Source organism: Manis javanica, chromosome 1 (genome assembly GCF_040802235.1).
Source record: "Manis javanica isolate MJ-LG chromosome 1, MJ_LKY, whole genome shotgun sequence".
NCBI classification, from domain to species: domain Eukaryota; kingdom Metazoa; phylum Chordata; class Mammalia; order Pholidota; family Manidae; genus Manis; species Manis javanica.
The window spans coordinates 237,678,701-237,693,777 of record NC_133156.1 but is presented as its reverse complement, the minus strand read 5'-3'; the positions used below and the strand labels follow the sequence as shown (position 1 = coordinate 237,693,777).

At 39.9% G+C, this 15,077-nt stretch overlaps 1 protein-coding gene across 5 annotated transcripts in view; it reads left to right on the top strand.

Annotated features, from left to right (window-relative positions):
- RNF144A (ring finger protein 144A) overlaps positions 1–15,077 on the top strand; it is a 397,563-nt gene that overhangs the window by 155,731 nt on the left and 226,755 nt on the right. The window lies entirely within an intron of this gene.

Sequence of the window (15,077 nt, the reverse complement as noted above, 5' to 3'; positions counted from 1 at the left end):
AATTTTGTATTGATAAATTTGTTCACTTCTATTGGTGAATAGTATTGATGTACTTACTTTATTTGTCCATTCACCATTAGTGTAATTCATAATTTTTCCATTTTGGGTGGTTATTAATAAAGCCTCTATAAACTTTTCATAGATTTTTTTGTGAACTCAGTTTGTCCATTTCTTTTGGATAAATACCTATGAGTGGGATTGCCTGGCCACAGAGTAAGTGTGTATTTAAATTTATAAGAAACTTACCATCTGTTTTCCAAAGTGGTTTCTCACTTCGCCTCTTCCCAGCGATGCATGAGAGCGCTAGAAGCAGCATACTCTCACCCAGGGTTAATATTGTCAAGTATTATTATTAGTTTTTTCAGCCATTCTACTAGTATACAGTGGCATTTCTTTGTGATTTTAATATATGTATTTCTGTAATGACTAGAGTTGAACATCTTTTCACATACCTATTTGCCTTCTATATACCTTCTTTAGTAAAATGTCTGTTGAGATCTTTTGCCCATTTTTTAATTAGCATGTTTGTTTTTTAATTGTTGAGTTTTCTAAATCCATTATATATATTGTGGAAAAAGTACTTTGTCAGCTATGCAAATATTTTCTCCCAATCTATGGCTTGTCCATTTATTCTCTTAGCAATGTCTCTTGAAAAGCAGAAGTTTTTAATTTAGATCAAGTCCCATTTATCCTATTTTCTTTCATGGACCATGCTTAGTTAAGAATTCTTTGTCTAATCCAAGGCTGTAAAAGATTTTCTCTGATGTTTTCTTCTGACAGTTTTATAATTGTAAATTTTACATTTAGACCAATATCCATCTTGAGTTAATTTTTAAGTAAAGAATGGATTGGGATTGGTTTTTTGCTTTTTGTTTTTGTTTGTCTGTTTTGCATAAGGAAATCCCTTTGGCCCAACACCATTTCCTGAAAAGACAGTTCATTGTTCATGTAATTACCTTTCCATTTTTTCATAACAATCTACTTGGTTACATTGATTTATAGCAATACTACACTGTTCCAATCACTGTGGCCCTGTAGAAAGTCTTAGAACAGGTAATGTTATCACTTCAACATCATTCTTTTTCAAATTTACTTGAACTATTCTAATTTCTTTGCTTCTTTACATAAATTTTATAACCAGATTGTCAATATCTACAAAGTACGCCTGCTGCCTTTATTGAGATTGCAATGCATCTGTATGTCAATGTGGGGAGATTTGACATCTTAAAAATACTGAGTTCTCCAATCCATCAACACAGTTTATTTTTATTTATTAGGTCTATTTTATTTATTTAAGTGGTTTTCAACCTACAGTAGCTGTACCTGTATTGCTGGGCTTATTTAGTTCATTTATTTTGATGCTATTAAAAATCACATTAATATATATATATATATTTTTCCTGGTGTCTAATCCTACCAAAAGACAATTGACTTTTCTGATATGATCTTGTATTCTGCAACAATTCTAAACCCACTCATTAGTTCAAAGACTATTTTTGTATGTTTTTTGGTATTTTTTAATCACGTCATCTTTTAAAAACGACAGTGGTTTCCTTCCTTTTCAGCCTATAAGCTTTTTCCCCTGTGTTCTTGCTCTGTTCAGGTTATCCAGCAAAATGCTGAGTGGGAGGGGTGGGAACTGTTATCCTTGCCTTGTCCCCGAACTTGGAGGTGGGGACAGTATAGAATCTTTCACAACTCAGTTAGTTCTATGTCTTCCATAGAAGCCTTTCTTCAATTTAGGGAAGTTCCCTTTTATACATAGTTTGCTGGTTATTTCGCTTCATGAATAGATGCTGATAGTCACTTTTGCATCAACTGAAATGAGCGTATGATATTTCTTTTATCTGTTAATATGGTGAATTACACGGACTGATCTTTTTTTTTTTTTGAGAGGGCATCTCTCATATTTATTGATCAAATGGTTGTTAACAACAATAAAATTCAGTATAGGGGGGTCAATGCTCAATGTACAATCATTAATCCATCTCAAGCCTAATTCTCGTCAGTCTCCAATCTTCTGAAGCATAACGAACAAGTTCTTACATGGTGAACGAATTCTTACATAGTGAATAAATTCTTACATGGTGAACAGTACAAGGGCAGTCATCACAGAAACTTTCGGTTTTGATCATGCATTATGACCTATAAACAATCAGGTCAAATATGAATATTCGTTTGAGTTTTGTACTTGATTTATATGTTGATCCCCCATTTCTCCTATTATTATTATTATTTTTATTTTTAATAAAATGCTGAAGTGGTAGGTAGATGCAAGATAAAGGTAGAAAACATAGTTTGGTGCTGTAAGAGGGAAAATGTAGATGATCAGATGATCAGATGTGTGCCTATGGACTAAGTATTAATCCAGGCTAGACAAGGGCAGCAAGACATCCACGGATGCAGAAGATTTCTCTCAAAGCAGGGGGGTGAGGTTCTGAGCCTCACCTCTGTTGATCCCCAAATTCTCACCTGATGGCCCCCCTGCGACTGTGCCTGTCTTAGGTTGTTCCTCCCTTGAGGAATCTTACCCGTCTCCGGCTAACCAGTCATCTTCCGGGGCCATACAGGGAAATGTAAAGTTGGTAAGTGAGAGAGAAGCCATATTGTTTGCAAAGGTTAGCTTTTTACTTCTTTGCAGATTTATGCCCTGTGGCTTCTATGCCCAGCACTTGTCTCGAGGTATCTTTACCCCTGGAGGAATTATGATACTCGGTAAATTCGATATGAGGCACGAATTCTATTTAAGGGTTGTAATTAGGAAGGAAGAAGAAAAGCTATAGATGTAGCATATGAAGGAAACATGGGAGGATTGATTATTTCTTTGACATATCTTCTTGTAGAGTACCTTAAGCATGTATAGGTTTTAAACTACTAACTAACTTGCGCTCACATATTAACATAATAGGAATATGGTGACATTAACAAAGCAAATCTATAATTACCATCCATCTCCAGTGAAGCCAAGAAAACCATTTAGGCACCCTAGGCATTTGTGAAAATTTATCTATGATATGATGGATATTGTCCAACTGTACTTGAACCATCAGACAAATTAAAGCAGCCCATTTCTGGGATCTGTTCACATCCCATATGTTCTTTTAACCGTAGATAGTCTATAGTCATGAGATTTTGGAGTGCTACACCTTGCACCCCTCCCAACTCCTGGTTGAGTTCCAACAGTACAGATCCGGTCAAATTCGTTGTCTCACTGTATGCACATGCCAGCCTAGACATCTCCCTCCTCATTCGTATGGCAAGTCCAGGAGACGGTGGGCTGGATGCAGCCACAACCGCAGCATCGTCCGGATCCCTGTGGAGGTTTTTTGATGATCATCCCCCGGCACGAGTCCTCCAGAGAGTGCTGATGCCGGAAGCTCCTCCTCATATCGTATCTTAGTTCATTTTCTGGGTATCCAAGCTAGGCCTTGATCTTCTGCGTAGAAACAAACAGACCCTTTGCCCACACTTTGACATGCCCTCTATACCACTGTGCAGAACTCATTGGAGGTCAGCACACAGGAACTGCTTTTTTTTTTTAATTAAGAGAAAGGAATATTATCAGAAAAGAGTACCTCCATAGCTGATCATCTGACACCCTTTAAGTGATCAACATTAAGGATATTTAAAGCATGTGTTGATCTTTGATTTACCAATAGATTTATCCTGTCAAGGAGTAATCCCCCTTTTCTTTCTTTCTTTCTTTTTTTTTTTTTTTTTTTAATTTTTAATCTACACTTACATGAAGAATACTATGTTTACTATGCTCTCCCCTATATCAGGTCCCCCCTAACAACCCACGGACTGATTTTTTTGAATGTTGACTCAGCCTTGCATTCCAAACCAGCCCATCTTGGTCATGATGTATTATCCCTTTTGTATATTGCTGGCTTCAATTTGCTAATATTCACATAAAGATTTTTGTATCTTACGTTCATGAAAGATATTGGTTAGTAATATTCTTGGCATTTCTTCTGGACTTGTTGTTATGGTGATACTAGTCTCATGAAAAAAGTTGGGAATAATTCCCTCCTGCATGTCTTGGAAATGAATATGTAGAATTGGTAGAACTTCTTTATTAAATGTTTGGTAGAATTTTCTATGAAACCATGTGGACCTGGAATTTTTTTTGTTGGAAGGCTTTTAACTACAGATTCAATTATTTATGTGGTGCCAGAAGAATCACATATGCCTATTTCCGCAGTGAAGTTTGGTGATTTGTGACTTTCAAAGACTTGTTCCGCTCCATCTGCATCACTGAATTCGTGGCACAGACTTGCTCATAGAATCCGGTTATCGTCCTTTCAAGGTCATCAGTGTCTCTGTTCATATTCCCTTGTTCATTCTTCAACTACACAGTTTGTATCTTCTCTTTTTTTTCATAGGCAGTCTGTGTAGCATCTTATCCATTTTCTTGAACTTTTCAAAGAATGAACTTGTGATTTTATTGATTCTTTTCTCTGTTGTTCTGGCAGCCAGTGACTGCTGCTGGGCTCTGCAGTTTGGTCCACCCTTGGGGACACCAAGGAGGAAAACCATCTATGAAAGGCACTCCGGCAGTGGGCTGCTATTCATGTTTTGATTTCTGTTCCCAATCTACCTGACGTTGCTCAGCTTTCAGAGGCCTTAACTATTTTTGTTGTTGTATTCTGTCCAGAGATTTCAGCTGTAATCCGGGGGAGAGAAGGGCCACAGACGGCTTCCACCCTCTTGGCTGGTGGTGCAAGTCTGTGTTGTGGTGTTACTGTTACTGTCTCTCTCCTCTGTGCTGTGAGTGCGCTGAAATCAGAAACCTGGCATTTTTCCTCCACATTGGTCCATCTCCTGTATCTAGCAAAGCACCTGATACATCAATAGTAGGTAGGTTGATACATCAGTTTTAGGTAATCGATAGTAGGTAATAGATACATCAGTCGTAGGTTGTTAAATACCTCTTTTTCAACATACATTCAATGTGGTATTCCTAGTTTCCCATAAGAGTTATTACTACATTGATTTTATATCTTATGAGATGGAATCTTAGGGCCAAGGTTGTATTAGTTTTATTTGCTGCATAACAAATTATTACTAACATAGTGTCCTACCACACATGCTGTCTTATGGTTTCAGTGGGTCAGGAGTTCAGGCATGGCTTAGCAGGGTCTGCTGCTCAGGGTCTCACCAGGCTGTGATGGAGGTGTCAGGTGGGCTGCACTCTGGGGTGCAGTGGGAAGAATTCATTTCCATGCTCATTCAGGTTGCTGGCAGAATTCACTTCCTCGGGTTGTACAAAGCCCTCAGCCTCTAACTGGCTGCCCTTAGGTCCTAGAGACCTCTGCCAGTTCAACATGTGGTTGTGTTCATGGGCTCCTCACAACACAGCTGTTGGCTTCTTCATGGCCCGCAGGAAAATCTCTCTCCAGTCGCCTGATACATGATCTCACATAGTGTGATGTGATCATGGAGTGATAGCCTTCATCTTTGTCATGTAGCATATGCTCATCAATACAGTAGCACGTTTGGCCACATTCCACTGGTTAGAAGCAAGTCACTGGTCCTGTCCACATTCCAGGAAAACACATTCGTCACCTTAGGCATCACCTCCAGGGGTGTGGACCACAGAGGGAGGACATTTATTTCATGGGAGTATTTAGGAAACAGTAAAGGGGACTCGGATTGCGAATGGGGGTAAGCATGTCTCATTCCACTTGTCATGTGTCTAGTTCCACATTCAAATAAAACGGAGTAGATGTATAGGAAATATTCCTATAATGAACAACTGGATTCATGGGGAAACACTTGGACTTAACACTGGACAGAGCGTAGCTCTGCTGCTAGTCTCTGGCTGGAGGAGATCCATGATAAATGATCATTTGACTTCATTTTTCTGTCCTGAAGTTTCCCTCAGAATCCAAAGGACTGTGTCCAAACATTTCACAGCATATAACACAGTTTTGTGTTCATAATTTCAGAAATATGTGTTCCATCCTGGCCCGAGCATTGTACTTTCCAAACTGACACATTTGGGTCTCACAGAGCAAGACGCCAGTTTGCGATGGGTTGTGGCATAACTGACCAGGGAAATCATCCATTCAGCTGTCACTTTGGGGACACTGCGTCCCGTGACTCTATGGCACATTGCATCTTCTAGTAAAGATCACATCGAATGCGCTCAGCTTACTGAAAATCACTTGTTCGGTGATTTTGACATCGTCATCATCAGTTCGGGTAACTATAGAGAGCGGAGGTCTATTCCTGCAAGGCCAAAGCCTACTTCTCCTCCATTCTGTTTTGTTGACAGCATTCAGAACCTTGATGTCCTGTCCATACATTATCCATGCAGTACCCGTGTTTTCCTACCACATAAATGATACATGGCCGCACAGGGAAGGTCAGCCTCCCTGAGCTGATGTCTAATTTGTTTTCTCCTAAGTGACTTAATAAATGCAGCAGCCTTATCTTTACGCACTGGCCCTCAGTGTCTTCAGGACTTCTTGACTCCGGTCCCCTGATAAGAGGTGTAATTTAGGGGCCCCCAAGGCCAGGGGGCAGTGGGCTGCTTTCCTGTCACCCTGGTTGAGGCAGGGCTGAATCCTGTAAGAATGTCCAGAGTCAAATACAAAGCAATAGATCTGGAATTTACAATGATTACAGGGTCAGATGGGGCAGGGGTCGAGCTGCGGAGAACAGAAGGTGATGGTGAGTGCAGAGGTGGAAGAGAAGGACCGGACAGACTGAAGGGCAGCCCATGCTAACCAGGAGCAGGTGGACAAGGATGGCATAAAACCTTCCTTTCTTCGTCTGCCATGCAGGCTCCCTGTTACTTGACCTTCCCATCTCCTTGTCCTTGACCCTTTCTGGCCACACCCATAACATAAAACTGTGCGTGCGCACTCTGGCCTTTGTACATGTTATTTCTAGCTTTGCTCCTTCTTTACTTTCTCTGGTTGAAGATCATATTCTCCCTTGAGGATGGAATTTGTAGGTAATCTTCTCTGACAAGCATTTGGCTCCTCTCCTTTCTGCACATTCATCTTCAAAGCATGGGCGTGCTATCGTATCCTCATCCATTCCTTCATCTGTCTTCCTGCCTCGGTGGGGGGAGCCCTGCGCGTTGAGGAGGGGACTGAAGACCAGGTATATTGGGTTCTTCTTTAAATGTTTGTTTATTTGATTCAGTTTAAAATCAAAGAATTTTTATAGGATTCGGTGTTGTAGATGACAAAAATCCAGCTCCTGTATTCTAGAAATTTACTTAATTGAGAAGCTGATACGTCCACATATGGATAGGTAGTGTGTGGGAGGGAAAGAAAACTAGCCTCTGTGTGGTACTTCAAAGTCACGATCATAACTCTGCTTCTCACAAGATGTGTGGGTCAGATAACATTGTTGTCACCTCACAAATGAGGAAACTGACATACAGATGGGGTACCAGGCTTTCTCAAGGGCCACAGTCATCCTTCAAAAGTTGTAACTAGGAATTTAATTTTAGCCTTTGCACTCCAAATGTTCTGCATTTTCCTCTCACTCATATGTCTTTGACCAAAATGAATGGCGCAGATGACTTCTGTAGGAGTTTCTGAGGAAAGGTGCTTGCTTTTACTCACTGGTGAGGGGAGCCTCCACGGAGAATATACTGAGGGATCACTGAGGGCACGTGAGAAGCCATTCTGTGAAGGGATGACAGAGTAAACATGGGGCATTAGGGGCATAAAGTTTCTGAATGGAGGTGATTCCAGAAAGCTCTAAATACTTGTTAGAGATTTAACCGATCTTGAAGAAACAAAAATATTAATGGTATTAGAGCAAGAAAATAAAATGATAATATGGTACCTCAGAGGTCCCAACTCGGAAGCGATGTCCAATGGGTGCACTGTTGAAGGTTCCTGAAGGTGAGCTAACCTGGTAGGAGACCTGAGCCCACCCGGGTGTGGTCATCTCTGACAGAGCGCTTTGGTAGTGAACTTGTATTTAGAAAAGTGGCCGATACATTATATCCAGAGAAAGCTTAATTCCACCTTTGATATTTGACAAGAGATAATATATATGCAGTAGAAAATCTGGTTTGGTGTTCTTGGTAAGTCACCACAAATTCTGTTTGAGCACCTACTGTATACCCAGCATTGTTCCAGCTGCTGAAGAGTCCACAATGGGCAATATAAACATTCCTTACTGGGGCATCCGTGGCTATTTCAGGACAAATAGCCATTCATTTTTGGTTTTTTTTGAGGAGGAGCAGGTGGGAGTGGAGGGCAAAAGGAGAAGTTAGTCATGAAATGAAAATGCCTTCTTTTAGCATTTTATGCCTGAGTGAGTAGAGATGAAGCTATGAAAGGCTTTATACTTGAAACTGCTTGAAGAAATTCAGTTCAATGAAAAAGAAAATCTTGCCCCTGTGGTCAACTGGATGAAAAGTTTGAGGCTTTGTTGTTGAGAACACTGGTCATTCTCATCAGGCTATTCAGAATATTCTGGTCCCCCAAGGCAATGCCCAAGTGGGAAGCAGGTACTGGAGCAAATTTTTTTCTAAATTTAAAATACATCCACAGAGTTTCATGCCAAATAATCACCAGCTGCTGTGAGATCCATGTGTGTGGAATTATTAACAGGAAGCAAATTACTAACTACAACCTATGGAGAAAATTTGTCTCAGGCAAGAACTTTCTTTGAAGGATTGCACCCAGCATGAAAACATTTAATTTCCCCACAGTCACTCCACAGGGACCCACCAAGGGTGCCATTGGTAATAAACAAGAAGATGCTGGCTGCAGAGCTTTGGAATGACTAACCTGGAATAAAGGCAGGGAATTGTAGAAGGGAAAAGTGCATTCAGCCAGCAATATCTCCACGCCCTTGCATGAGAACTCTGGATTCGCCTTCAGTGAACAGGTGCCTGTGTTTGGTCCTGAGACCTGGTGCTTGGGAGGGCCTCCGTAAACGTGTGCTGTGATCAGCGCGATGAACCAGACCTTTACTCAAGCACTGCTTGACACCAGAGAGGCCATGTAAATGAAGTTCATTTTTTATCTAGAGACCTATGACCCCGGGTCCAAACCTGTCTGTGGCCTAGGAGACACTAGAAAATAGATCTCCAGGGGAGGGCCCTTGTTCATCCCACCTCATCAAAAAGCTTTTAAGATCCCAATCTCTAATTAACAAAAAATTCAGAGCATAAGTCCACAAAGCCTTCCTGAAGGGCAGTGAGGAAGGTGGGTTGGATATCCACTGTCCTGTCACTGGTGTCTTCTGAGTCTGTAGATCAAGTGGACCATGTTACAGAATCATCTGGTAATCAGTGAAAAGCCATTGAGAAAGAGGGAGAATACTCAGCCCTGGGGTGTCTCAGTACTGCAACCACCGCTTTGATTTCTGTTTTGGCTGCAGCTCACAGAGCAAGGACTGGGACAGGGTCTTCTGACATTAGCTGAAGGGAGGTGGCGTATATAGGCAAGCATGTGAGCCATAGACTCAGGTTCAGATTGTGGTTCTACAATTTACGACTTGCTTAATCTCACGCACGTTTCTTAATCCTTGAGCGTGGCTGAACTAACTGAAAAAAAAAATGTCTTTAAGGAACTCACATTCTGAGTAGGGAGATAAGTACACAAACAATCACAAAACCAAATGCTGGATCCAATATGAGACCTGTATTTAGGAGGCTCTGAGGATGGTGGTAGTGGTTGTAGGCTAATGCCAGGCAGGAATTCATAGAATTGAAGACAGAGTTTTGGAAACTCAAAATTGAGTTTTGAAGAATGGGTGACACTGCTTTACAGGAGGACTGGTAAAGATGGGTCCTGTAGGCATAGGACTCTTCACCAATACATCCAGATCTTACATACCTTGTGTGGTATTTAGCTTTTCATTTTTTGACAAGTGTTGCAATAACGTCATTAGATGATGTCTGCAGGTCCAAACATGTGGATATTAAAAACAAATGATCAAAATCAAAAGGTTGGTTTCCTTCCCTTAATCCATCAACATTTCAGTTTTGCGCCAATTAAGAGGAAAGCTGGCCATACATCCCAATTGTTTTTATTAAATGGGGATTTTACACCCATTCTGCTGGTGGCATGGATTTTCCTTTTTTTGGGCAGGGGGGACATCTATTGATGCCAGATAAGTGTGGCCTCAATCCCTGGATTTGGCCCTGTACTCCTCTGGCTATTTGACAAGGTCTATAGTTGAAAAAGATCTGAGAGTTGGATTACAGAGTGAGTTTTCTGGTGTGTTTGGAAGCTTCAGGGGTTGGTTGATCCATGGACAAGTTACACCCATGTAGATGGAGAAGGAAGGTGTTTTTCAGAAGGTTGATGCCCGTATCACCTGGTCTGTGGGCTAGATTAGATGGAAGCAGATTTGTTCATCTTTACCTGATTGAGAGTAGGTGCTGAGTCAGAATCAAACCCTCAGCATCCCGTTTCCCCAGGACACTTGCCATCTGGTCAACATTCAAGTGCTGGGTACCACCTGTTCCTTTTCGTTTGCATGTTGAAATGACAGTTGCCTTTCTGAGCAGTGGTTAGAAGACAGTGAGCATCTGTGGGGTTCACTATTGGCTACATTTCTGCAGCTGTCAGTGTACCTTTCCAATCTTACCTTTGAATAAGTGAGAATGGAGAGTATTGTGGAAGCACTGGGAGTCTGAGGCGGGTGGGGGAGGGGATTGAAATGTCAAATGTCATAGTTTACATCAGAGTTGGTGATTTTTATACTGTGCTAAATTCAAGATAAGTAGGCAGAAACAAAATAAGCAGACGTTCACAGAGACAGAATATTTAGCACCTTGGAGACAGAAAAGAGACAAAGTGTACTAGACTTTTCACCTGCCAGTTGCTAATTCCAGTCTCATAAAGCCCGACTTACACTTAAGTTTGTTTTCTCTTCTCAAATGCTATAACATTTAAAAATTATTGAAATAATGCCCAATTTATTTAAATGTATTTAAGTACATTTTCTACTGTTTGCAACTTGAAGAGTTTGGAGTGGACACTGGCAGCTCTGGGACTAAGCTGAGAGCTGGGTAGGAAGGGCTGCCCAGACTCCCATGGCATCAGCATAGATGGACCTTGTGTGGCCTTTACGTATGCAAATAAGCAAGTCCTAACCACTGTCCTTGGGATGAACAAATGGCATTAACAATGCTGTGGATATTTGTATTGTTTAGTAATTTATGTATTCAATTTAATAACCAATTATATATCTATATATATCTTTTTATCTCTTAAAAATCTATGCATATCTTTTAGCAGGGCTTTGCTAAAATAGTTTTTCACAAATGAGTATGTGTGGACCTCTTTAAAAAGTTTTATAAAAATCTGTAGGTCTCAAAGAATACATGAATGTTGTTGGGTTCTATGTGATATTTTGGTATTTTTGTTAACTTGATTAGGTATCATAATTATATTATGATTTGAGAGGCTTCCTTTACTTTGCTGAGATGCTCACTATGGTATTTTGGGGTGAAGGATCATGAGGCTTGAAACTTACATCCAGTTTTAAGGAAAAAAAGTGAAATAAAGAGAGTATGGGACAATGTTACACTCACACACACACACATTTGTGTACATCCTAATATTTAATTTAAGATAGTTGGGTAGATAAGTGTTTATACTAGATTTTCTATGCTCTGTAACAAATTACCACAAATTTTGTGGATTGAAAAATGCTGCACAATTATTATGTCATAGTTTCTCAGGGTCAGGAGTCTGGGCTGTTTAACTGGCCATCCGATTGAAGTTTTGCAAGGCTGCGAAGGTGTCAGATGGGCAGTGTTCTCATCAGAAGGTTTGATGAGAGAGGGCTTCACCTCCCAGCTCTCTTGGGCTCTTCTTCTCCTTGCAGTTGTCATCATGTCAATGATCTTCCTGAAAGCTAGATGTGGAAGGTGGGAGAGCCTAACAAAACACGCATCATACTCTTACGTGATCATATACACATGCCCACATGCATCGCTTTTGCCACATTCCATTGATTGGAATCAAGGCTCTGGTTCCACCCACACTCAAGAGGTAGCAGTTACTCAAAGGTGAATTCCAGGACTGGGTGTCATGGGGGCCGCCTTAAAGTCTGCTGGCCGCAGTGCTCATGGAAGGTGGAATACAATAGACTAAGGCCATATTTGAATTGGATATCTGGGAAACCTTATAAGTAGCTAAGAGAATACTTTAAAGGAGGTTAGACTTCACTGTTCTATTTTTTCTTCTCTCTCTCTTCAATTTTTATATATATATATGAGTATACATACATATAAAAATATATGTGTGTGTATATACATATATATAAATACAAGTCAGAGATGGTATTTTTAATATTTAAAAATGTCTCAACATCCAATTATGCTGAAAAAGAGAACTTTCATCATTGTAACTTTTAGAATCCCTTCAAGAAAGCATTTTTATTTAAAACAACACATTTTTTAATCACTTAAAGTTTGAGGACTCCTAAGAATATTTTTCCAGATCCTTGAGTTTCACAGATGCCATATTAAAGTGCAAAAGTTTAAAGAGGTTTTATGATAGTTAATTTTATCTGTCATTGTCAACTTGGCTAGGACTATTATTTAATCAAACACAAGTCTAGGTTTTTCTGTGAAGATACTTTGTAGGTGCAGTTAACATCTATAGTCAGTTAACTTTAAGAAAAGGAAATTACCCTGGATAATGTAGGTGGGTCTTATCGAATCATTTGGAAATCTTTCAGCGAAAACGCTGAGGAGTTATGCTGTCACATGCCAAGGGACACCAGGAGCACCCAGAAGCCAGGAGGGGCAAGGAGATGTTTGCTCCAAAAGCCTGTAAAGGAAATGTGCTTTTGATTTCCAGATCATAATAGAATGAATTTCCTTTATTTTAGGACACTGAGTTTGTGGCAATTTATTTTGGCAACCCAAGGAAAACAACACATTATTCCTTAGCAGCTATAAACTAGATATGTAGTTGTGCCAGAGAACCTGCTGGAATAGTTGTTTTATTTGTAATAATATTGAAAAATGATTTTTGAACTAGCCTTGGATGAACTCAGTAGGGCAGCACTGACAGAATGAAACATCAGTATTCCACCCGAAGTGATACTTCATATATAATAAGTAAGAAAAGAAGAGACATGCCCGAAACAGCATGCCCATGGGTGGGGCTGGGGTTCCTTTAGAGGAAATGGGTATTTCTGATATCAATCATTCTAGAACCCTGGACGCTCAAGGATAAAAATAAAGACATGGAAATTAAAGACCAAACTCTTCCTCTGAATCCCAGACTCTTTTGGTCTTTGGAATCATAGTGGTCCTGGATGACCCGGGAATACATGGACAGTGGTCCCTGGATACAGGGAAGCAGATGGTGAACTGGTCCAGCCTGTTAAGCGTTTGCAATGATTGTGTAAATCTTATTTTGTAGTAGCTGTACGTTATTATGTTGCATTTCACTTTCACTATCTTTAAGACTTCATCAAAGTTTTGCTAAAAAAGAGACATCTGGGTCCAGATGAAATGGAGTAAGAGAGACTGGATTTACCCTGACACTTAAAACTACCATAAAAACGAGGGAACATGTGAAAGAACAGTTTCTAAGACCCTAGATATCAGACAAAAAGTGCAGTGACACTTGAGAGTTGGAAACCAGTTAAGTGAGCCCTGTGATTTCCCAAGCTTCATGACTGGAGGGAATTTCTAGGCCATGGGGCGTAAGGCAGAGGCCGGAAAAATCCCAGAGCCAAGAAGCTAGAGATGAGAATTCAGGGACAATGAGGCGGCTAGACTGTGAAGAACAGAGTACAGAAGGAGAAAGAGCCACACACACAGAAAATTCCAGGAATCCGCAGGAAAACTCCAGGGTCCTTCTTGAATCTGAAGCAGAATATTCACAATGCATGCGAAGAAAGCACCTGAAGCTGAGCGTTAGGGCAGCACCTGACATCACACAGTGCTGGGAATAGTTCCTGGCTTGTCCCACCTGCCAGACGAGAGATTCTCATAATTCATGGGATATCAGAACAGCTATGCCTCAGTAGTGCGGAACAATTGCTCTGAATTAAATGCTGTTTCAGTATACCCTAATAAATCTTGAAATCAAGACTCAAAACTATTGCACTATTTCCGGGTAATTTAGCTGCATCACAGACAAAAACCTCAAGCATATTTTTAGGAATAAAAATACATATAGTGTATTATTTGAATTCTTGTAAAATTGAATTATCTGGCATCAAATAAAAAATTACCAGGCATGAACAGGAAAATCTAACTCAGAATGAGAAGATAAATCAATAAATCACAGGCTGACCTACAACTGACTCCGTTGTTAGAATTACAGAAGTTGGCAGAATCCATCACCAGCAGGGTGGGTGATGGTATTTCCTTCTTCAGACAGAAGGAAAATGGTATTGGATGAAATATGGACCTACCCACAGGAATGAGGAACACTGGGAATGGTTACATGGTAAAAATATGAGTCTTTTATTATTATTTGATTATTCAAATATATGTAAAATATTCTAGACTGTTCAAACAAAAAAAATGTGTCATAGGGTTTATAACATATGGGAGTGAAATGTACAACAGCAAGGTTAGGAGGATTAAGTAGAAATACACCATCATAGGGCTTGTGTGCTCTACCTGAAGTGCCATAAATCCTTAAAGTAGACCATGACATGTAAAACAAGTAAAAAGTCCTAAAACAACCACTAAGAAACTTAAAAATAGTTGTAGCAAATAATCTAGCCAAGGAAAATATAATTAGTTCAAAAGAAGGCAGAAGAAGAGGAATGAAGAACAGATGAAACAAATAGAAAATAAATAGCAAAATGATAGACAAACCTAATGATAGCAAAATTCCCATTAAGTGTAAATGGTCTAAACAGCCCAATTAAAAGACAGAGACTGTCATATTGGATTAAAACACAAGACCCAAGTGTATACTGCTGTGCTTTCAGTACTACGGTGCACTTTAAATATAAAGATGCTGCTATGTTAAAATGACAAGGCTGGAAACATTTATAAAAGACAGCTGGATTGACTATATAATTGGTCCGATTATGTTTGAAAGGAAAAAAGGGTTACCAGAGAGAAAGAACTTTTCAGAATGATAAGGGAGTGAATTAATCAA